We start from the raw sequence: 24,297 nt of genomic DNA, 5'->3' as shown, positions 1-24,297 counted from the left end.
TCAACTTTATGCATGTGTGGCAGGATAGCGCTACACTCCCCACCGGGAGGGGCAGTGTGGCAGACAATTAGCGGGCGATCACGTATAAATAGGCCCGGTCAGACCCTTCCTCTCCCTTTCTTCCCCTTTCTTCCTCCTTCACGAAGGCGACAGCTGTGTGTGGCAGCATCTCGCTGAATAGCAGATCGGGTTTCACAGCAAAGGTATGCCTGCTCTGCTTGATTCATTCAGTGTTATGGGCCTGGTGTTTACTCCAGTTTCGCTCCGTCTAGCAGTGTGGTGTTACCGAGAGCTGGGCTGTCTCCCTCGGGCCTGTGTGCGCGCGGTGCGCTTTCTGTGGTTGTCTGCCTTTTATATGGTCTGGTGAGGTGTACTGATTATTGTCCTCTCCCAGCCATTGCTGGCAGTGTCTGGGCTGCGGGCTTCCTCCTCATGCCGCTGTGTGACTCCTTGATCCTGTTCTCCGGTAGGAAATGTTTATTTGTAGCTTTTGTTACTTTTTGTAATGTTTTATACCCAAATTCTAATTAGGTTAATTTGTTTATTTTGCAGTGCATGGCGTCACTTGCCACTGTGAGCCTTGCTGCTGTTTTGGCGCTCTCTTTCCTTCCGTGCATTTACTCTCCTGGGTTTGGGTTTTTTGGGGACTTCAGTCGCCTTCATTTGGTGCTCGGGTTCGGCTCTATTGGACTCCTTTATTGTCCCCTTTAACTGCGGCCAAAGCTGCGGCGATACAGCTTGGACAAAAGTTGCCGGCGTGAGCCCGGAGACGGCGTCCTGACCCTCTCATAGACGCAGAGCTGTCCCCCTGGAGACTGGTTTTAATTCAGTTAAAGTGGCAGACACTTAGTAGTTACCTGGTTTTATTCCTTTTCCATTTGTTATTTCTTTCATTGGGTTATATTTGATTTATTGTTTAGAATTCTTTTTGCTCCTTATTTTGATGATTTGGGATTTAAAATAGTTTCTTTTGGGTTTGGGGGTGGTTGCCAATTTGGTTATGGTGGATGCGAGGGTTGCCTTGACATGTTTTTAATGCTGTTCCCTTCCTTTGACAGGTGCTAAGGTCCCCCTGGTGGTGGTTCCTGTTCCACTTATTTTGGTTTGCCGTGTCTCGGGTGCAGTATAGGTTTGGATTCCTCCCTTGTTTTGTTACTGCTGTCGTGGTAAGCCCCAGCCCTGTCCCCTTTTTCCTCTTGACAACTCCTCATATCACTCCTGATCATTATTTTTACTATTTTTTTTTATTATATAAATAATTGTTTAATAAAAAATAGTTTTATAATTGGAAATCACGCTCTTGTCCTGTGGGATTTCACGACCTGTGCGCCTTTGCCTCAACTGAAAACTGGGAATTTTGAAATCCTGTTTATATCCTGGGGTGAAAGCCCCCAGGTGGCGTTGTCTGCAGCTTTTCTACACCGCTCGCCTTGCCACACATGGAACTATGACACAAAATGCATGTATACAGTTCAAATTCACCGTGTCCCTCCCTAACTTTCTAAGCTTCACATGCACATGGCGTTAGGGAAGATACTTTCAAAATGTAACATGTTACATATTAGTAAGATGGTTCAAGAAAGATGGTTCAAGATTGCTTTTATTGTCATTGAGCATGGACATGTCAATGAAATTTACATTGCAACCTCCATGTAGAAGACAGATAATAAAATAAGATAAAATAAACAGGCATAAAAAGTCAGCAACATTCAAAAAGTATATACAATATACATAAACAGTGTGTATACTTAAATGTTAAGTACACAGAAGGTGCAGGTGAGTTGCTGAACACTGAGTAGCTGGCTGGCAACAGTACAGTTTCCACTCTGCACAGAGTGAAGGCTGAAGTTGCTGCTGCTGTGCTACTGACATACTACTTTCACTGCACAGCCTGTGTAGACATTGTTTTAGAGTGGATGTAATCCTGGCTTTGCCTTCAATACGTTGTATTGTTCCTGTCTGAGTTATTAACTTGCTTGTAAGAGCCTTCTTCTGCTTGTTACTCTTCATTCCAGACTTTAACTAAGTTGTAAGCAGCTCCTTCACATTAACCACAGCAAACGCGTCAGGAATGTTAATGTCCTGATGTATATCCTCCCTCATGGCGTCTCCTCAGCCACGTGACACAACCTGCGGTCACACAGAAGAACCGACATGAAGGGAAAAAAAGAGAGATTGAGTAAAAAAGGAAGAAGGAACATCTGAGAATGAGGTGTAATTACATGTTTGGCAGCACAGCTACATACTTGTTTAAGTGGTGCAAGGATTTGAATGTGTGAGGATCTCTGCTTGTCTATATTGTATGTACCCTGTCCTTGTGTCTGTATGTTGTTTATGAATGCATGTATGCATGTAGGAAAGTGATTGTTTGTTTCTTTCATATCAAACCAGTGCAAACGCACAATGACCATGTAACATGCATACACTTATAAACTGTAAACCTTGGCAAGGGATGGTTCTATGTCCTCAACAGTGCAGTGCAGTACATAGTGCTTGAATAGATCTGTATATTTACGTGTGCTTTAATAAACAACTGGGCTTGGCACACTGATGCACTGAACCATGACACTAAATAGGTTCACTTTTGCTGTCTATTGCTGTCCACAATGAGTAGATATCATACAGAAGAGTATTTAACTTAAAGGCGTTTTAAAATAATCCTGTCTCTTCTGAGCAAAGATCAAATCCCTGAAGATTTCTTTCCCTTAAAGAGAGGATTTGTTCTCTCTGTGACAGCGTTAGAGTAATGAGTAGCTCCCACAGAAAGCCACTGTGTTGAATAATTGACTGTAAACACTCAGAGAATGTTAATTAAGCCTCTCACACAACCAAACAGATTCAGTTGGGCATTTTTGTGCTCTGTGGACAGGGAAACCTCATGCAGCTCACATGTGTAAAGCTGCAACTTCAACTAAAATTTGTTGAAAGCAAACCAAGCCTTTATGCCTCCATCAGTGTGGACTGCATATTGATCTGTTGAGTATTCACAGACTGAATAATGGCAGCAACATTTTAACAAAGAGTGATACATTGAATTTCAAATAAAGCTTGGATAGCAGCCAGACCAATTTTAGTGATACACAATACATTTACTGAACTGTGTTGATATTCTGAATACCTAATGTAAAAGTATTTAACCATGATTGTGACCCCTAGAGGTTGCAGTGTTTATTACACCCCATGATGCAACATTGAGAGCAAGGTAAAGTTTAGAGATAAAACAAACATGTCTGCAAGAGTTGAATATGTTTCAACTTAGTGAAAAATTTACTTTCATCCCAAAACTTTATGTATCTTCATAAATGTACAAACTCGTGAAGGAAAAGGACAGAATGGAAGAATATAACAGGAAAAAGTGGAGATCCTGGTGAATTCTCAAAAGAGTCTGAACTATGACATGACATGACACTCACAGTCTCACTCCACACATACAGCCAATGTGTACATTGCTATCTAGCTACATGTTGAGGCTGTGGTATACTTGAACTGAACTTGTGCATATTCAGTGTTGCCACAGTTACCTTAAAAAGTAATCTGATTACTTCTTCAAAAGTAACTTATTTGCTTTAGTGATTACTTGATTTTAAAAGTAACTAAGTTAGATTACAAGTTACTTAATTAGTTACAGTCAGCAGCCCCCCCCAACATAAAAATGACAACCAATTTTGCCAATACTCACTTTACCGGAAGTGCATTAACGTCAACAATGTATCTCCTGACATTCTAAATTATACTTAAAAAACATTTTCTGTCTTTCTTGACTTCACTTAGCATATATACTTGCTTTTTATAAAATAATAACAATAATAATAATAATAATGACAGTCTTTCTCAAATTCACAAATTGTTTTTATAAAAACATAAATAAATAAGGACAGTCTTTCTGGAATTCACTTTACATAAACACGTAAGTCTTTCTTGACCTGACCTGACTGTTAACAAAGCAATGGCAAAACATACTATCTACAATCTACAATGTTTATAAATGTAACTGTGAAATCCTCTTTAACATGTTTCATGAACATTAAACCTGTCGTTCACAGCATCAGAGCAACGATGTGTAGGCTGAATTCATTGGCCTACTTTGGCCTAATCTTATGTTGTAATCGCGGCCGAAACAGTTGAGTGGGGCGAGTAAACCAGTGGTTATATCTCATTAAGAGAAGCTTCTCAAACCGTTTGTTTGAAAGTCGATTTCTTTTAAGTGTCATCTCAAAACCTCCCAGACTAAAAAGCCGCTCCACAGGAGAACTTGATGGGGTTGGACTATTACATTTCAAGAAAATGTTCTTTATGTTGGAAAACTGGTGCAGAATCTGAAGGTCATAGGCTGACCTCAGGTAGTCCATGACTTCCTTTTCTGCTGAGTACGTGTCTTCTGGCTCTGCCTCAAAAGAGAAAAAGTCCAGCTCACCTTGGCTGGCACTGGCAGATGTGGTGGGCACACTGGCAGGGCTCTGGGCTGCAGGAGCAGTTGCACGGCACTCGGCTGTCAGAAGCTCTTTCACTTGCTCCCTCCTACCTGCATCTCTGATCCATTGAAGCTTGAATTTTGGACAATTGACAGCTGCCAGAAGGGCATCTTTGTCGTCCAGCAAATTGGCAAAACAAATCTGGGATAGCCTGAAAAATATGCCTACAAGGCCTACTATTTATTATGTCATTGAATTACTTGCAAACCATGCCTAATGTGGGATCAATATTATGGATTTAATTTTGTTTTAGGTTACTTACTGACATTTGTATTTTTCTTCTTTTGCAATTATAATGAATATTCTATTCCATATCCATGAATAGTGTGATTCAAGAAATTTTAAAATTTGCACTATGGCATCTGGAAGGCCTGCAGTCATCCTGGAGAGGGTATCTTTTAATCAGAACTTCAAGTGTGGGTAGTGAAGTCCCATAAGGACAGTCACCTTGTTAAATGTCCAATGCTATAGTCAGAGGCTTCATGGCGGTGCAGTACTCATGCAGGAACTGGTACTCTTTGTCTTTGAAGCACTTAACTCCCATCTTGTTCCACAGAATACTCAGCTCACTCATGGGAATTTCTGCAATTCTCTTTACGGCATCAAAAAAGGAGTTCCACCTTGTGGTAGCTTTATTTTGCTGACTTCCTCCACTATTTCTGATGCAAGGGTAGATCTACTGAATTTGGTCCAAAGAGCTGTGCATTTTGCTGTGCTGCTCCTATACACCGCCCTGCTCTCTGCATTGGAAGTTAAATATTTCTCCACATCATTTGTGGAAATGAGGTTGATTGTATGTGAAGCACACCTGTGGTGCGGGGGAAGAGACAGCGGGCCATCACTTTCATTCTCAGCTGAGAGGATTTCTGACAGATCTAAAAAAGTGACATCATCATCATCATCTGTGGGGGTGGACTCTTCCTCCTCCGTCTCATCATCGGACTCTGTGACAGGCTGATAAACTTTAAACGCCTTGACAAAGTTGGATCCATTATCAGTCACTGTTGCAACTACTTTGTTGAATAGTCCATATGAAAAGTGAATGTTTTCGATCTCTGCACCAATAACATCATACATGTGTCTACTGCGAATTCTTCTACATGCCAATGCAGCCTTGTTGCGCTCTAATGTGGATCTACTGATCCAGTGGAGCGTTACTCCCATATAGCTGCTTCTGCTATTGGAAGTCCAAATATCCACGGTAGATGACATAAAGTCAACCTCATTTAGCGCGGCTCAGATTTCTCTCCATCTCTGCATATTCCTTCTCAGGTAAGAAGAAAAAGCTGTTCTGTGAGGCAACTCGGCGTTGATGGTGGTAGGGATCTTATTTATTATGGCACAGAATGAGAGCAAGTCAACTGTTTTTATGGGCAGCATTTCCTCAACAACATACTGCCCAACCAACTTTTTTAACTCTCCCCCACTTAGTGCTTTTGGACCAAAGTCCAGCTTTTGTTGTTTGTGTGGTGGTGGAGGGCCTCCATTAGTCTCACTAGCTGCTCTCTTCGCACTACCTGGTGGGACTTGCTCCGATAATTGCACGGTGCCATGCTGCGACTCCAAATGCTTTTTTAAATTAGAAGTCATGTTTTTATAGCAAGAAAGCAATTTCTCGCCAGCACAGAGTGTACAGCATACTTTTAAGTTGTCTTGCTTAGCCGACACAAACTGAAAATAATGGCTATACCTCCAGCTCGAAAACGCAGTTCTCTCTGCTCCCTCCATCGTTGTTTACGTGTAGCTATGATTACATTGCTGGCAGCATGGTATTACACGTGACTTGAGTTGTCCTCATGCTGAAAATGTGACTTTAAGCACACAGGACATTAATCCCCAAGACAAGCAGGAAGCAAAAAATATAATATATATATATATACATTATAGATATTATCTTTTTACTAAGGAAAATGATAAAAAATAGTAACGTACAGTGAGTTGGATAAGTAACTTTAATCTGATTACTGGTTTGGAAATAGTAACGTGTTAGATTACTCGTTACCAAAAAAATAGGTCAAATTTGAGTAACGCGTTACTAAGCTACACAACAAAGACAACCAGGAAGTAACAAAGCTTTTTTTCATGCTGTGTGATAAACTTTCTTTGGGATGATTGCCTCTGGCTCGGTGGGTGGCTCAGGCTGAGGCTCAAGTGTTGGGCGAACCACCGATGGGGAAACAGGAGCTGGTGTTGGCTGGGTTGCCGCCTGGAGATCAGGAGCAGGTGCCGGCCGGACCACCATGGTGCTGGACAGAGGGTCCTCTATGGCACCGGACAGGGTTGAGGACAAGGAGCTGGGCTGTGGCATGGCATGATGTCTGTGGACCCTCTTCCTTCCTCATCTTGATGGCTAGCCTTGTCCCCCAGAATGGGGACCTCTGGGCCTCTGGCAGGAAGCTTGCCAACTCCGGAGCAAAACATGGCTGGAGGGGAGAAAGCTGTTGGCTAACTAAGTCATTGGCTGTAGTTAGCAAGCCACTAACAGGCCTGCGGCTAGCCGACTCTTGGACTGGAACTGACAGGGAGCTAGCAGGCCGGTGGCTAGCCCACTTAGGAACTGGAACTGGCAGGGCACTAACAGGCCGGTGTTTAGTCCACTCAGAATCTGGAACTGGCAGGGAGCTAGCAGACCAGTGGCTAGCCCACTCATGGACTGGAACTGGTAGGGAGCTAACAGGCCAGTGGCTAGCCCACTCCAGGGTCAAAACTGGCAGAGGCTGGACTGGAGGTGGCCCCGAAGCCACCTGCTGGGTCTCGGTGTCGATTAGCTTCTGGATTTATGCTATTAATACTGTGTAGTGTTCTTCAATGGCAGAAACTGTGGACATCATCAAGGCCTCATGGTGCTGGAGGATGCCCTCAACCCTGTCTGGCAACCAGTGAGTGTGGCAGAGCAGCTTATATACTGCACTGATTGCAAAGAACTTCAGGTGTGTGATCAGGTGAGCAGGCAGGTGGGTGTGGCTGAGGGCACTGGTGAGCAGATGAGGAAACAACGGCAGCAGGTAAGACTGTGACACAAAAATAAGACAAGATCCAGGTTCTAATAAATGAAAATTGTCTTTTAAAACTGAGGATTAACTTAATTTGCCATCCAAATACAGTCACAGTATTTTATGAGCAACAATATAAAACTTCTGCCAGCTGCATGTGCATGTGGCAGATATCAAATGGTCACTGTTGCTGGGGTCTGATCGCTCTGCTTGAGTTGAGGAGATTCCAGGTTGTCTTTGAGAAGATTACCCTCTCCTTCTAACAACTCCTCTCCCTCATGTCATGTGCCTATGTGAATGTTTATGCGTGTTTCTATGTATGTGCGTAAACTCACAGAACCAGGGTTTGACAAGAACAGCGTCCAGCAGAGGGCATTCTTTTAACATCTTTAACATAGGGAGTTACTAAGCACAGACGTCAAGGCAGTGCACAAACACACATACACACAGTAGGGCCAAGTAAGTAGCTCGAATTTACAAGCTAATAACTGTTTCCTGCTGACCTATTGCTTCTTGCTTTATTAAATAAATTTGAATTAATTATTGTTTTCTATAGTACATATATATAGTGTATATAGTACACATGTAGTACCAGTCACACCACATATGAAATTATGTAGTAAACAAAAAAGTGTATATAAAGCAAAATATGTTTTATATTTTACAGTCTTCAAAGCAGCCACCTTTTGCTTTGATGATAATTTTGCACACTACTGGAATTCTCTCAACAAGCTTCGTGATATATATGTTTAGCACTTGCTGGTGTTTTTTCGGTCATTGTCCTGTTGAAAAACAAATGATGGTCCCACAAAGCTCCAAACCAGATGGAATGGCTTGCTGATGCAGAATACTGTGGTGCCCATACTGGTCAAATGTGCCTTGAATTTTGGCTAAATCGCTAACAGTGCCACCAGCAAAGCAGCCCCAGACAATCACACCTCTTCCTCTATGCTTCACCCTGGGAACCGCACATTGTAATACCCTCCATTCACCTTCTCTGCATCTCACAAAGACACAGCAGTTCGAACCAAGCATCTCAAAATTTGACTCATCACACCAAAATGCAGGTCTAATGTCTGTTCCTTATGTTTAATGACCCAAGCAATTACCTTCTTCTTGTTGGTCTCTATCTATTTGCAGCATTTCACGCGGTCTCCTCCCACTAGTTGATGTTGAGATGTGTTTCTTGAACGCTGTGATGCATATACATGGGCTTTAATATGTGGTATCATTAATTGCCAATTTCTGAGGCTGGTAACTAATGAGCTTAGCCCCTTCAGTACTCTTGGTCTACCTTTCCGGGCGAGGTCCTCATGAGAGCATGTTTCATCATAGCGTTAAATGTTTTTTGTGACTGCAGTGGAAGATACATTAAAATTTCTTGAAATTGTCTGGACTGACTCACCCAAATAAGTTGTTCCTGAACAGCTCTAAATAGATGATATCGGTATATAAGAATTAGTTACTAGAGACCAGGCTGGTGAGTAGCTAGGGACCAGACTTGAAGATACTGTTTTAATGAATCACAATGTAGTAATTAGTTAAGCAGCACAAAACTAGTAACAACCCATTAATTACTAAATACTATGACATTAGTTTTTTTTCCACCCTCATGTAGTGATACATCATATTGATAGTTACTATGTAGTCCTTCATTACGTCATGAATATCTTACCATTACTTACCCTCTTTGTTCCTCCTAAGTACAGCCTTATCCTACAAAACTAACAGGTAGCAACAAGTTGGTTTTTTTTTACTGTGAAATTGACAATTAATTCCTTAATAACAGACCAGAGCCAGCAGAATTCTCAAAAGCCTTTTAATGATCATGCTTCTTAGTAATGTTAAGTCCTGACAGAGAAAACTTCATCTATTATTAGATGGTGTATGCTGGTGATTAATTTTAAATGTAACACTATCAGGTAATCCTTAAATTTGCTGGTTGAGTATTTATTGCGTCATGTTTTACTTTAATTTCCACATACTCCTGGTTTTAGTTTACCTTGATTTTATTGTTATACTCCCATAGTCATATTTACATTTATTGATGTGCTCTGATACTAATATATAATATTGCGCTGTACATTGTGTTAATTAGTTTATTCATGCTACTCTACTATTTCATTTTACAAATCTTGCATATTTCTACATTCATTACATTTTTATATTACATTGTTTTTGCATGGTACTTATTGTTTTACTTGTATCTTGATTTTTTCACTCTCTTAGAGAGTCTGTGTCTGGGTAACTTCCACAGGAAGCGTTAGGAATATGTTCATGCGTATGTTCAGTATTTTCCAGAACAGTTAGGCAGGATGTCATGTATACAGGATGTGTTAAGAGTATAAAAAGGCCGGACAGACTTGAAGTGGCGCTCTCCTTTTTGGGATCTCTACTCTGGGTGCTTCAAGCAACTCTGTTTTTGACTTATTTTTGGTCATTGTCCATATGTTGTAACTTTGCTTCTTTGACCAGTCAGACTTTGTCCTCCTCATTGCTTTCAGCCAAGCACCCCTCCCTGTGGTGACTAAAGGTTAATCCCCATTTAGCTCTAAATTTGGAATACTAGAAGCTAGGGACCTTTAGGCATTCCTTTTAGCGCCATTAAGAACAAGGCAGAGAATGTTATTGCCTCCCGATTTAAAAAAGAATCTTCACTAAGTCTTGAAAGACAACATTGCTTCACACAGGGGCACACAAGACTGCGTTCTGATGGAGACAGTGTGTAGCATCATTATCATTACCATCTGACATCAGATGCCTCACCAAAGAGAAGCAGTTACAGCTATTGCATTAGAAGTTAATGTGATGTGTTCAGTAGTATGCCCCTCAAAGGATGTTCTAAAATTTAAAATGGCTTTTAATAGGAAACAGTTCCCCACCACTGGGTTAAACCTAATGTAGCAGGATGAGCAATCTGCCTTAAACCAGCAACCACTAAATCTGGATTATTTGGCGTTCCTAACTCGCCATGATCTTATACTATTTGGATCATTCTCTGAGCAGATAGGAGGTGTATCAGAGATTACAGAGGCACTCCATCACATTGTCCAGAGGGAAATTAATGCCAGCTCTATGCCTGTTGTGGAACAGGAAACAGAAGTTGGTGCAGGTCCTGATCACCTCAAAATTGTAACAGAGAAAGAAAAACTGAAGACTTTGCTGGACACACATCTGCTAGTCTTCTGCATTGCAAAATGCCTTGGTGTTTCAAGAAGAACTGTTCACAGGAGAATGCAAGAATTTGGCTTGTCAGTAAGAGGATCATACAGTTCTGTGACTGACCAAGAACTTGACAACATAATTTCAGGTGTTAAAATTCAGATGCCAAATGCTGGATACCGAATGGTTCAAGGCCATCTGGTTTCACTGGGCCTTCTCGTTCAGTGGTGGAGAATGATGGCCTATATGCACCGAGTTGATGCTGCAGGGATCTTCTCACGCATCCTAGAACTGGGGTGTGTTGTGCGAAGAAGTTATTCTGTCCGCGGCCCTCTCTCCTTGGTCCACATTGATACAAATCACAAACTGATAAAGTAGAGTAAAATAGCCTGTTTATGCAATTATCTACATACAGAATATTGGGAGTGGAGTCATGTCATACATTTAAGAACGGCCTTAGTTATATTTCAACCTTTTCTCCCCTCTTGAACAGGTACAATATTGTGATCTTTGGTGGAGTGGACGGATACTCAAGGATGGTAATTGATTTTGTATGCGCGTGTCTGTGTGTGGTTAATGTCATCAGCTTAATGTAGATTGTTTTGAATTCCAAATTAGACCTTAATATGCATATTGTTAAGATCTCAACATCCACTCAGGGATGTAGCAGGCCTAGGCATAAAATCCTAATTGGCTGCTTAGGATGTAAAGTTCTTTTATCGTTGTGAGTTCATACAAATTGTGTATAGTTTATCTCCAGCTCTCCCAAAGAATTCTTCAATTACAGGGTAGTGAACCTTGATCATTTTTTTGCATAAAAAAATACTGCCAACAATCTGAGTGCTAAGAAATCATTATGCAAACACCACAGCTTAGCTATGAATAGAGTCATTGCATTGGCTAGTAGATGTCAGTATGGAATTCCTGCTAATATCAAATAATGATCACATCTGGTTATTCTTTTGATATACAAAAAAATCTTAAATAGAAATGATTTGACTTAATATAACCTGTCCAAATAGGCAGCAATCAATCAAGTTGCATTTCTTAAACCTTTACCTTACATATTTCTTGTGGGAAGTGCTTAAAAATACAATGCATTTCATGTTGCTACACTAGTTTCTCAGAATTTAACTGTAAGTAGTCCCTAATTCATATCTGCTTGCCTTTCCTGTCCCACAGAGTAATAATTTAGATGCAACCAAATGTATAGTTGTGTATTTCAGAACAACGTTGTGTTTGAGTGTCTGACTTCTCTCAACCAATTTAAGTGTTAAACATGCAAAATAGTCAGTTGCATCACAAGTTCACTATATATAGTATTTTAGTATGCAACATATACTGAGTTGATATCAAATACAACATAAGGTTCTGTTGCAATGGTATGTTATGAGTAAAGATGTAGGACCTACCGATGTCTTCTTATGATATAATAAAATACCAAAAGCTCTATGACTGACTGCAAGAATGTAATACAGTAGCTGATAGCATATGTAAAATTTTCCATGTTTTATTGCAGATAATGTACTTGGATGCAGCAGCAAATAACAAGGCTTCAACTGCATTCTCATTCTTCCTGAGATCAACCCAGCTTCATGGCCTACCATCTAGGTAATTATCCTGACAAAAACACATGTTGGGAGAAGTGGCATTTATTTATTAATTATGTACTAGCAACAAAATATTTCATTTCCTCTACTAAAGTTGAAGTAAACCTTTTTAAATGTTATTAAAATTTCTTTTCATCTTAGGGTAAGGGGGGGACCAGGGTGTGGAAAACGTGGACATCGCACGCCTCATGTTTGCCACATGGGGAACTGGTAGACAAAGCTTTATCTCAGGAAAGAGCGTTCATAATCAGAGGTTCGTAGTTTTTCAGTCTTGAAATTTTTGACTGCATAATTATTTCTAGTTATAGTAGTTTGTTATTTTAATGAAAGAAAAAATAGCTTTGTAAATCCAAGTCAAGCAATTCAAATTTCATTCTAGGATTGAGAGACTTTGGCAGGACGTCTGGGTTGCGGTCACTAGCAAGTACCATGACGTTCTTCACTCTCTGGAGGAAGATGGCCTACTAGACATCTCTGATGTGGTCCACCTCTTTGGTTTGCACTACATCTTTGTCCCCCGACTATGAGCAGACCTTGACACCTTCACTGAGGGATGGAATAATCATCCTCTGCGGACAGAGGGAGGTCTCATTCCTCAACAGCTGTGGTGTATGGGACATCTACAAGATCTCGACGAAGGGGAGAAACTTGAGGTACACCATAATAAAGGTAGTTCACATAAAACATTTTAAAAACAGTTGTGTTGCAAGGGTAGACAGATATGTTTTCATCAACAAACCATAATGACTTCGAGTTCCATTGCATCAAGTGATGAGAAATATCTGACAGAGGTATATAATTAACAATAGCTATCTGTTCTACTACCAATAGTTTGAATATTAGTTTTAAAAACTTTTGAGTAAACAAACACCTTTTTGTAATATTTGTGCATTTATTTTTTAAACATACATACAAAAAATCCACCATAAAAATATTTTAAGTACAGAGTCTTAACTTGATTTTACTCAGTTTGAACTGTTTTTCTGAATTTGTAGGATATTCAAGGCCCAGGGATTGACTGGGAGAGTGCCATGCTACAAGAAGACTCTAACAGTACAGTTGTGGTTCCTGAAATTGTGTGCCCACTGGATGACAAAGTTCTAGAAGAACTTCATAGAGCTGTTGATCCTCTGGAACATTCTCAGTCACATGGTCGTGACTTGTACACACAATTCTTGCACTGTGTGTCAAGCCTACAATGACACTGAAATATTGAAATATGAACTGAGCTGGTTACAACATTGCAAAGCTCGTTTCCCTAAAACATCCCCTCAAGCAAAAAAAGGGAAGAGGAGGGGCATTTAAAGGAGTTTTGTCAGCCAGAACATATGACTGAAATAACAAATGTTCAACCAGTAGTAACGTTGCAGAATTCACAGAATGAGACTGACATCTAGAAGAACATAGATTTTAGAGATCATGGAAACAAAACTACCAGTCTCTATTCACTGAGGAACACAAAACATTGTGGAGCCCTCTTGCTTTTATTTTAGTAGAGCTGGTAGTATTACACTCTGTGGAATCCACCACCATATCTAACTGCTTCACTCATGATTCTTCTAAAGTCATCATAAGTGCCAAGATGCTGTACTGGAAAAGTGACAGTCTGAGTACATGCACTGACAGTTGGGTAACACACTGAGTGATCTCCTTGCTGCTCTCTGCAGTCATGGTTAAAGTTGCATGTTATTTTGAAGCATCTCTTTTCATCAGGGAGGATGGGAATGTGGGATTGCCCCGTCATCCACTGGAACACGTGTTGCACTGCAAGAGGCCCTGTGTCACCAGCTGCACTGTCTGTCTCCCCACCTGTGATGGATATATTAATGTTTCAAATAACACTGATTAAGAAGAGCAATTTAAAGTCATAGTCTTTAAAATAGTTACAGTATTTCAAAACATTTATATGTGCTTGGTACAACAAAATCTGTAAAACATTGAAATGACGTGTGTGTTTGGTATATGTACAGTATATAGTACCTGACATTTCGATCTCCTGCAAGGAATCTTGTAAGAAGTTGATTATCTTCCTCTCAGTTCTCTCCTTAGATGTCCCCTTTTCACTTAATTGCGACTGGCAGTTCACCATTATGAAGTCAGCATCAGGCTGTAAAGAGAGTGAATGCAGATTGTTTAAACTCAGGCTATGACTGAAACACACACACAAAAAAAGGGAGTTTCTGTGTAAAAAGTGGCAGTTAAAATTGTTACCTTTATGATCTTTGCCGGAACAAACAGGGGGTGACAAGCTTCAGGGTTTGTAGCCATCTGGTTCACCAGGCCATACAGTTCCATGCCCTTTCTGAGTTGCTGCAGCATTGGAATCAGTCTTGCTGTAGAATGTAAGACAATTGCTCTTTGAAGAAAAGCACACAAAAATTAAAAACTGTTGCAAAGTTAACATTTTTGCATGAACAATATTTAAAATGTTATTCTTTGAAAACTTACCGAATTATGTTTTCTTTGCTGTCCAGTTTGATCTGCCTTATGTATCCACAGCTACTAATTTCATCAACAACAACATCAGAGACTCAGCATCTGCAGAATTTTCAACCTGAAAATGTGCAACATAAAATAGAGAATTCAATATGTGGTAAAACATTATAAATCTAATTCAGATCTAACAATACTAAACAGAATGCTGACCCTGCTGATGAGCAGACAGGATTCTATATTGGTCACATCCTCCTGAGACAGAGAGTTTAAGTCCACCTCTCCTGTGCAGAGGAAGTTGTAGCACCACTCCCTCAAAAAAGCAGGGGGTGGACCACCTTGTGCGAGGCTGACTGCCATTATTTCACCAACAGTTCTGTGAGCAACATAGAAACAGTTTGAGTAAAAGAAAAAAAGTGCTCCCGTATCAATCCCTGCCTCTCCTATATAGACCACCTTAATTTAAACTCTGTACTGGTGTCAACTTGTTGTTCAATGAAGCACAATACATCTTCCGTACTTGAGGAAAAGAGAAAATAAAAAGTCCCAAATTAATTTCTAAACTATTTGTATACATTGCTGCCACATAATGGTGTCATTAAGCAATATGCCGAACAGTGTCTGGGAAAGAAAGGGTAATAAGATTACATGTGCTTACAAAAAACTGCACATGTGATGTGTTTTTAATTGTCATTTAAAATGATTTGAGACAATGTGATTTCTAACTGTTGTGGAAGACACAAAAGCATATGTCTAAATCTGTGGTTCTTAACCTTTTTGGTATCAAGGACCTGCAAATTGAAACACATCAGGCCATGAACCTGTATTTTTTGATGAAATGGTCTCAGGGATCACCATCTGATCAGATTTAATTATTCCATAACTGTCTATACTATAGACTGTAGATTAACAGGGAAGAGTGAAAACTATGAACAGAATAGTCATCCTTATACATTCTCTCATTGGGATAACTTCTCGACAATGAAATGTTAGTCAAGTTAAAATATTCCCCATTTCAGACCCCAGGTTGACAACCACTGGTGTAAATAATGGTACACATCATTTATTCTGTATTTGATATAAACTCATGCAAAGCCCATCCTAATAAAACGTACCTTTTTGGTTTGAATGCTGCAGTTTGAGCAGGCATACTTGGATTACTGTCATTTTCTGCAGAAGTCACTGTACATTCAAAGCTGTCACTGTAAATTCAAACAATTTGCAGTTTTAAAGACCAAACACTCCATATACATACATGGCCATTAATTGTGGGGAAAAAAAATGTAAAGAGAGAAGAGAGCAGATTACCTCTCTCCACATAGGCTGGCATGGACTGTTATCTCATTGTCTGGGAATTCTTTGGTACAAATTGGACAAACTGCCTGAAATTTGAAACAACGTTTCCTTACATTACAGAGAGCCAAAACAAAAGATTACTGGTAAAAGGGGAAATAAAGTGATTTTGAATTTACCTTGCACTTGTTCTCCACAACACATACATCGGAGGACTGCAGATTCACTAAACAGTGATTAATTAACATGTAATATTTTCCTTGTAATTTTGTAAAGACAATTTAACAAAATAACAATAAAAATGATCATAATAAGAATCTCACCTCATCACCAGTGTCATCAGAGGACAGTCTTCCCTTGCATGTCTTAATGTGTACTGCAAGCATCTGCAAAGGCATCGCTTCATCACACTGGAAGCATGTTTTCTTTGGCATTTTTGAAAATTGCTGTGAGTCGGGAGGCAGAGGAGTCGTGTCCAATGTCTCCTGCAGTGGTACGATGTAAAAAGTGGCTTTGCCACCTGCAGACACGGCTCGAAGAGCTTTGACAGAATACCCCTCTGCTTCTGGTGGAATGACAGTGAGCTTTCGTCAACCACTGCCACCTTTGAGAAAAATAGAGAAAAATGATTAGCTTTATTGTGGAAAAATTAAATTTTGTTAGTCTTTGTCAGTCTACCATCTCTGATGTTTACAGTCAGTGATCAAATGCACAATAAGGATTTATGTACATCATGAATAAATGAGAGTGGGATGTGATAAAGAGTGTATGTCCATTGTCCCTTGTCAAATAAACAAACAAATAAATAAACAAATAAACTCAATAATACAATTTTAATCTTGCAAACATGTTGCCTTATGCAATAGCCATCCTCAAGAAAGATCCTCCATTTTTGGAAACATTTCAGTCAGGAACCTAGAAATCTTGGTGAGCAGAGAGAGCGAGAAAGAGAGAGAATCACTTACAGTGACATCTTACAAAAACAACCTTTAATAATAAGTAAAACAAGTGGAGTTGACCACTGTACCTCCAAGTGGTCACCATCTTCAGGAAGAGACACCGTTTGTCTTCCCATGCCCACCTGGAGGAGTTCAAGCTCCTCAGGTGGCAACGGTGTGTGGGCTGTATTTTTTGGCGGCAGAAAAAAAATTCAGAGCTGTTGTCTTACTGGTTATCTTAACAGAATGCTTGGTGGCAGTCAAACACCTCTTTTTACCATGACTGAGGTTTGATTTGAAGTAACCAGGAAAAGATCTGTGGATTATGTGAATTTAATATCAATCAAGTGATGCATTAAATTTCCAAAGAGCATGTATATATTTTTTCAAAAAGTCCAAAGTCCTGTCTGGAGCTGAATCAAAATGTGCATTTGAATTTACATGCGATTTAACAGATGGGGCCTACCAAATTATACATATATACATATAAACACGCACACACATGCATATTAATGCGAATGAAAATGTGACTGAATAACAAACCTTGCCATCTCTTGCTGCACAGTTTCTACACTGTAAAAATAATTAATGTGGTTTAACTTAAAAACTTAAGTTCAATTGCTGCCTTAAAAGCATGAGTTAACTCAATATCAAGATATGCTTTGTTTCAGCTCACAAAGTTAAGTTACACAAGTTGTTTAACCAATTGTCATTTGTTGTTTAAACTTGATACTCTGAGTTTAAACAACTTACTATGTTACATTTTACATTCAAGAAAACTAGCTTTTTCTAGTAAAAGAAACATACAGTTCTACACAATTTAGACTTACAATTTTAAGTTAAGATAATTTTGACCATATTAATACCAATTGATATTTCAAGTTATGTTCACTTACGTTTTTAAGGCAGCAACTGAAGTTTTCAAATTAAAACGACTTATGTTTTTAAATGGTATCCCTTATCTAAACTAATAACAGCAAGTTTACCAGTTTCCTTCAACTTCACATAATCAACTTGCAACTCATCTGTTCAAATATAAAACATTTATTTGAAAAACTGCCTCAACTTAAGAACTCAAGAAATTTTACACAGCATGTTCAGCAAGATATACCCTGAGCATAGACAAGTCAGCTTTATTAGCTCTTATTATAATCTTTAAATCAAAAGTTGTTGCTTTAAATCCTGAGACAGTGCTACAGATATGCATACGTGCATTTACCTTCATAAAACGTTACAGAAAATCATCTGCCTAAGCAGACAACAGCCAAGACCATCAGCTCTCATAATCAGTCCAACAAAATAAAGTGGGAGAATATCAGTGCCTTAAATCCTGAGACTGTCTGTGGTAAGAACATTAAAACAGTGTCATCAAACTATATCTTTTGTGTCCACCTTTAACAACTTCCCAACGAACTGCTTTAAAATTCTAAGACTGATATCTACACACTACAAGTACAGCACAGTACAATGCTTAAGGTTGTGTATGAACAAAATATTTGGGCAAAGTTCTGAACTCTTTCCACAGAAGAAAGCAGAAAATCAGGAACACGTGTTACAGTCTTACAGTCTGTATCTCAAGAGTTTGTTTCTTAATCCATGTACTCGTGAAGAGGCTTGTTCTGGTTTGATTTTCATCACCACTTTCTGAAAAAACTCAAAGGAATACTTCATGGCTTGTGGGTATTCAAGATTCAGACAGTAGATGATTCCCATGAGCATGGCAAAGCCGCATGTCACATCTTTCAGGTTGTGTAGCACGATGGTCTCCTCGACTACAACTGCCACATTGAAGATCTCACTTGGAAAGGCATCCTGTTGAGCATGTTCATAGCCTATCAGTAGGCCAACTTGCATCCCCTTCATGGCTTCATCCAGGTGCTCATTGTGAGCCTTTAAAAGAAGAAATAACAGTGAATGACCGTTTTGATTTAAAAAAAAAAAAATGATAAAAACAGATTCCTTAGTATATCATATTTACAGCATATCTGACAACATGTACAGAATACACATCCACAGTTGTGAATTGAAGAAGTTGTTATGGTCTTACATCGCACATCCTGATGACGTCTGATGGATCTTCCCTGGATATGTAGTGTGGTAGACCAAGCACAGCAGCAGTCCTCCTCCTCTCATTAGTGTCCTACAAGACAAAGAAATATGAAATATAAATTTGTGTAACAAATGGCTCCTAATTTTATGATCATCAGCTCCTCCACTTACATCTTTCTCAAGGCTGTCCAAAATGTCTTTGAGTGCCTGCTTCTTTCCAGATCTGGCAGTTGCTTTGTACATCTCCAGCAGTCTTTGGACTAGGCCATCAAGCCCGTCAAGAAAAGATTCCAGAAGGTCTGTGGTAACGATCCGCTTGAACTCTGCCCTAATCTAAGGAGACACAGACAGATAGAAAATACTAGTCAAACTAGGGCTGCACAATTAAAACAAAATTTAATTGAAATCACAATATGGACAACTGTAATTTTTAAACTGCAGGGGGCACAATATTTGTTCGAGGAGAATAATGTGTTTTGAAAAAAAAATTAATTCAAATAATGTGCAGAGTTGTCCTGGCCTACACATCATATTCTAAGAGATTTAAGAAAACATCTTTGTAAATCAAACCATAATCATTTTAATGTTTTTCAATGAAAATGTATGGAGTATCTGACACACAACATGCTTTACATCTTTTTGTAAAATAGATGTACAATGCTAGGACTGATTACCTGTCGCTCACGGAACAGAGCTGGCCATCTGGAAATTACTTCTGTGATGAGTGGCTGATCTCCAATGATCTCTTTTCTGCGCTGGGAAAATGTAGCAGTCATCAGATCTTCTACGAGTTGGTGATCAGGGTCTTTTTTCAGCATTTCCATCTCCATCATCTTGCGCTTTTCCTCCACACTTTCAAGACTCTGTCCTTCAGGTGGATCTGGACAGTAGTTGACCTCACCCTTCTTTGACTTTTTTACACATTTTCCCTTCACTTCTCCTCCTCTTCTTTTGTTGATCACCACTTCAGGGCATCCTGCTGCACCTAACTTCTGCCGATAGTTTCCAAGCTTAAATTTCAGACTGTGAAACCATGAGTACCATCCCTTGTCAGACCCTGGCTCCTTCAGGCAGGGATGCTTCTCCACAAGCGCTTTGGCAACACTCTCATAGTGCTGCCTCTCAGGATAAGCACTAATTTTTGACATACTGTCTGCAAGTGTGTCAAGAATATCAGTCTTCAAACCTTTGGGAATCACCATCACAGATCCATCCTTAGCATACCTACAATTTGCGTCTTTCAGCTGAAGCTCCACATCATGTGAGAACTGTGGAATTGGGAAGGGGTCAGGCCAGTCGAAAGAATCACCACTACTGGGAGACGAGAGGCTGCATGTGTCCAATGTAGAATCTGAGACAACTGCATCATCTGTGAACAACACTTTCAATGTTGCTCGCTCCACAGGAAGGTCATTGATGTCAGTCAGGTTGCACAACTGATTATTAAAATCAGGATCCTCAAATTGTAAAATGAATCCACCTCTCAGGCCAAGGTTTGTTTGTAACACCTGATTCAGCTCCTCAATGCTTGCAGGGATGTTTTCAATTGAAAGCCGTCTGATTTCTTTTTCGGTTATGATGACACGCAGCAGCATTGTAGAACACTTTTACCTGAAAGGGAGCAAAAAATACATGTTTAAGTATAAATATTCAGTATAAAAAACTATTTATGGCAGACTACATCACACATCTGTCCCCAAACACTTAAAGCGTTATTCCACTTTGCCAGGATAAACCACTCAGTATGTACTCACCCTTATGCCAAAGTAATGATGGGTGAAAAAATTAATGTTGAAAATGAACCACAAAAGATGCCATTTACACCATGTTTTTAGCCTAAATGTCAACTGTAGCATGTAGCAAGTAGGATGTAAACATGGCCTCAATCTCGCGAGACTTCCGCATGTGCATCATGTGCCACAGTTGACATTTAGGCTAAGAACATGGTGTAAATGGCGTCTTTTACGATTAATTTTTAATGTCACGGCTCACGGACACTTGGATTACACCACAGCAACCAAGATGGAGACATTTTGTGTTCTTTTTTTTAACGTTTTATCTGTGGTCACCATTCACTGCCATTGTACTGGATGAGGCTGCTACCCTGTTTCTCCTAAAACACCAGGATTGTTTTGTGAACTGAAGATCTTCACCCATCATCACATGACAGTGACTACAGCACAAATGACATGACAATGACAATCTGATCATTTCAATTCTGAAAGTTACTTTCATAATTGGTCTGAACAAGTCTGAACAGTCAAACTGGATTCATGCACCTTTACATCACTCAAGCAGAATTCATGACAAAGCTGTTGTATTATGTTTCATTAGTGTTCAGGTGTCCCTAATAAAATCATCACTTAATGTATATGATAATAATGTATGAGTTAGGGGTCAGCAATTAATCAAAATTGCAATATGGCCTGCTGCAATTTTCAAATCACAGGAGGTGCAATATTTGTTAAAGGCAAAATGTGTATCAAACAATTCAACTTCAAGCTTTGACAGTCTGAAAGTTTAGCTTCTAGCTTTTCTACCGACTACTTCAAATCCTTTCTTCCCAAGGCAATTCAGTTCGGATTAAATTTCAGCCTGGTTTACATTTCAGCTTCTAGGTTTTTCATCAGTACAGCGTATTGCATTTTTGATACCATTTCTCTGGCAATTCTACTCACATATCTGCATTTTCAGCAATGCACTGGCACTTCAGCCCTCAGCATTTACACTACATTTTCAGCAGGAAATGCAATTTTCTAGTAGCAATTACATATTACTTTTCAAAGTTGCTCAACCGTAATTTGAGTGTACAATTACTTACAGCAGGTTTATTTCAGCAAGAACGTCCTGGGAGTAACCAAGAGGCGCCCCTGGATGAGGTATGACACAAGTGGCACATAGTCATTGAGATCCTCTAGTTTCACCAACAGACATTTAGTAGGGCTTTTCTTCACAAGATGGTAACTCCGCAGATGCTCCACATAGTATGCCATAAAAGGTTCAATGATGAAGCAAACATGAGTAGTCAGCACAATGCATATTTCCAAAATTCTTCCAAAGTCTGGTAGTCCACTCGTACTCCCAGCAGAAAGAATCATTCCCTTTGAATACTTAGTTCCATTTAGGAAGGTGTGAGGGGTCAGTCCAACTGTGTCCACGTCACTGAATCTGTTCAAGATAGCTTGTCTGACACCACTATCCAAGACTTCAAGGAACACATCAGACACCTTTGCAGTCTCAATTTCAGGCTTGAAAATGCTTGGCATGTCAAAATAATGTGCCAACATGAGCTGATGTCGTGAGGCCAGGGTTAGCAGAATGTTTTTAAAATTGTTGGCATCACGTACAACCTTTTTAAAGAAAGAGTGTTTTGCCTCAAACCGGATTGTCCAACATTCAATTAGGGGTCCAAACTTGTGAATGAGGTATGGATAATGCTCAATGAAATGATGTTTGGGGCGCAACTTGTTTTGCGGGAAAACTGTCAGCAGCAACTGTCTGTGGTCTGATATTTTTGATTGTAAATAACAAAGAGAGTCTGAAGTGAAATGTGGGGTCGACAATAACTCAACCAAGTCTTTGAGCTCAAGGACTAATTCCTATATTTGATCACCTTCGGGAACACGATGACCAATAATTAGAGGAAGGAAGCGCACAAGACTCCAATTTTCATGTCCATTACCGCCTAGAGTCTTATTCCGTTGAAAAGTTGATGGAACTTTCTGAGGGCGGTTTGTCTTGTCAGAGAACTTAAAAGGAAAGCCTTGTATTTCACTATTAAGCTCTTCTAACGTAAAATATTTCTTAGAAATGAAATAGTCCAGGCACAGACTTAGTTCTATGGGTACAATGCCTTCCAGCACATCATGTAAGAAGTCAGGCGGCAAACCTTTGCATGCGTGAAAACCTTTCAATCTGTTAAGAGGACATTCTTGTTTCACACCATCAACAGACAAAAGCTCACTCTGCTTCAACAAATTTACAGCATTATCATACAATTCTGGTGACCGTAAAACAAAGTTTCCACTTCTAACATCACAAGTCTGTATGTCTTCACGACTGACCATACAAAACCTACAAAACTTTTCCACATTAAAGGACTCTTGGAATCCACCTAAGGAGTGTGCAGCCAAGTTGTCAGAAGCCACATGCAAGATGGTTCCTTTTACATTACAAGCAAGTTTCTCTACGAACACACCAACTGTTTCTAGATATTGAATATCTTTAATCAGCGGCTCCAAAACCCTATTATACCCGTAAATCTTGATACGTTCACTCTTGCACAATAAAGCTAGGTAGATTGATGACAGTGATGACTTGTATCTTGCAGGCAAATTGGCAAGAATCCAATACACACCACAGACTTTGTGTTTTTTTCGCGATGTGCCTAAAGGATTACAAATTTCAAAATCATCGATGTACAAGGTTATGGATAAACTAACATCTTTACCAGAGAGAATTTCATTTTCTTTAAAATAGTCACCATCCCGAAATGACCTGTAGAGGCCAGACTGTTCAATTGGTTTTCTTACCCCTAATACTTGCAGAACCTCCTCTCTTTTCAGAACTTCAGAGAGTAATTTTAGAATAGGGACATAAACAACAGTATGTGTCCTTTCTTGTGTGCTCAAAACATATTCAACAGGTTCAATGACAGTAAAATTTTGTCTGTAAAATAACTGCCTTTTATGCTCTGTGCCTAGAGGTCCTTCTCTTGAAAGAAAATTAAGTGCGTTTGCATTCTGTACTGCTTCAGTCAATGATGATGTCAATTCCTCAGATGTGCAATTGTGCACCTTCAAAATACTTTCAATTACCTGTCTAGTTGTTTGTCCAGCACATACACCAATATCAAATAAATCATCTACAATTTCTTGAATAGCTGACTGTGACACATGAAGGACTGCTTGAAGCCGAAGTAAAAGTGATCCAATTCGCCTCTGAACAGATTTCTGTAAAGGCTGAAATTCAGGTTCAGGTAACAATAAATCTTGCGACACTGAATCATTCAAGTCATCCTGTTCATCGTTTACAGAGGCGTGACTGTGACAGTTAATAACAAGGTCAGGTCTAAAATCCTGAAAATTAGATGTACAATGATACCGACTTTTATGGGCAGTTAAAGTTGAGAATACCCTAGACTTAAAAGAGCACCCAGCAAATGGGCAATTCACAGTCTCTCAAGTTCTTAAATGTCTCTTTATATGAAGAAAGTATTGTTTGATGTTGGTTGGTGCTGAAAAAGCACAAAGTTCACAGCGAATCTTAGCAACTGGATTGGATCCTTTTTTGTGCTCCTTTAGATGTTGTGCAAATTCCACATGAGTTTGAAAGACTCTTAGACAAT

General features: G+C 39.5%; 2 long non-coding RNA genes across 4 annotated transcripts; one reads left to right on the top strand and one right to left on the bottom strand.

The window, feature by feature from the left end:
* The first annotated feature begins 380 nt into the window (after positions 1–380).
* Positions 381–16,752, top strand: LOC143336499 (uncharacterized). 3 transcript variants are annotated; one of them, XR_013078529.1, is made up of 6 exons: positions 381–1,166; positions 11,121–11,166; positions 12,147–12,238; positions 12,379–12,490; positions 12,617–12,890; positions 13,233–16,752. It is a non-coding gene; the product is annotated as an uncharacterized LOC143336499 (long non-coding RNA). The 3 variants fall into 3 exon arrangements; XR_013078528.1 differs by lacking the exon at positions 381–1,166 and having other exon boundaries at positions 1,768–11,166; XR_013078530.1 differs by lacking the exon at positions 381–1,166 and having other exon boundaries at positions 1,768–11,166; positions 12,617–12,906.
* A 1,642-nt stretch (positions 16,753–18,394) lies between these two features.
* On the bottom strand, positions 18,395–19,862 carry LOC143336500 (uncharacterized). Its single transcript, XR_013078531.1, has 3 exons — positions 19,625–19,862; positions 18,880–19,041; positions 18,395–18,791 (listed from the first exon to the last, which is right to left on the bottom strand). It is a non-coding gene; the product is annotated as an uncharacterized LOC143336500 (long non-coding RNA).
* Between the last annotated feature and the right edge of the window lie 4,435 nt (positions 19,863–24,297).

This window comes from Chaetodon auriga, chromosome 18 (assembly GCF_051107435.1).
Source record: "Chaetodon auriga isolate fChaAug3 chromosome 18, fChaAug3.hap1, whole genome shotgun sequence".
In the NCBI taxonomy this organism is placed as follows: Eukaryota; Metazoa; Chordata; class Actinopteri; order Chaetodontiformes; family Chaetodontidae; genus Chaetodon; species Chaetodon auriga.
Note: the sequence above shows the minus strand (reverse complement) of the source record. Positions and strands in the feature narration are given on the sequence as shown.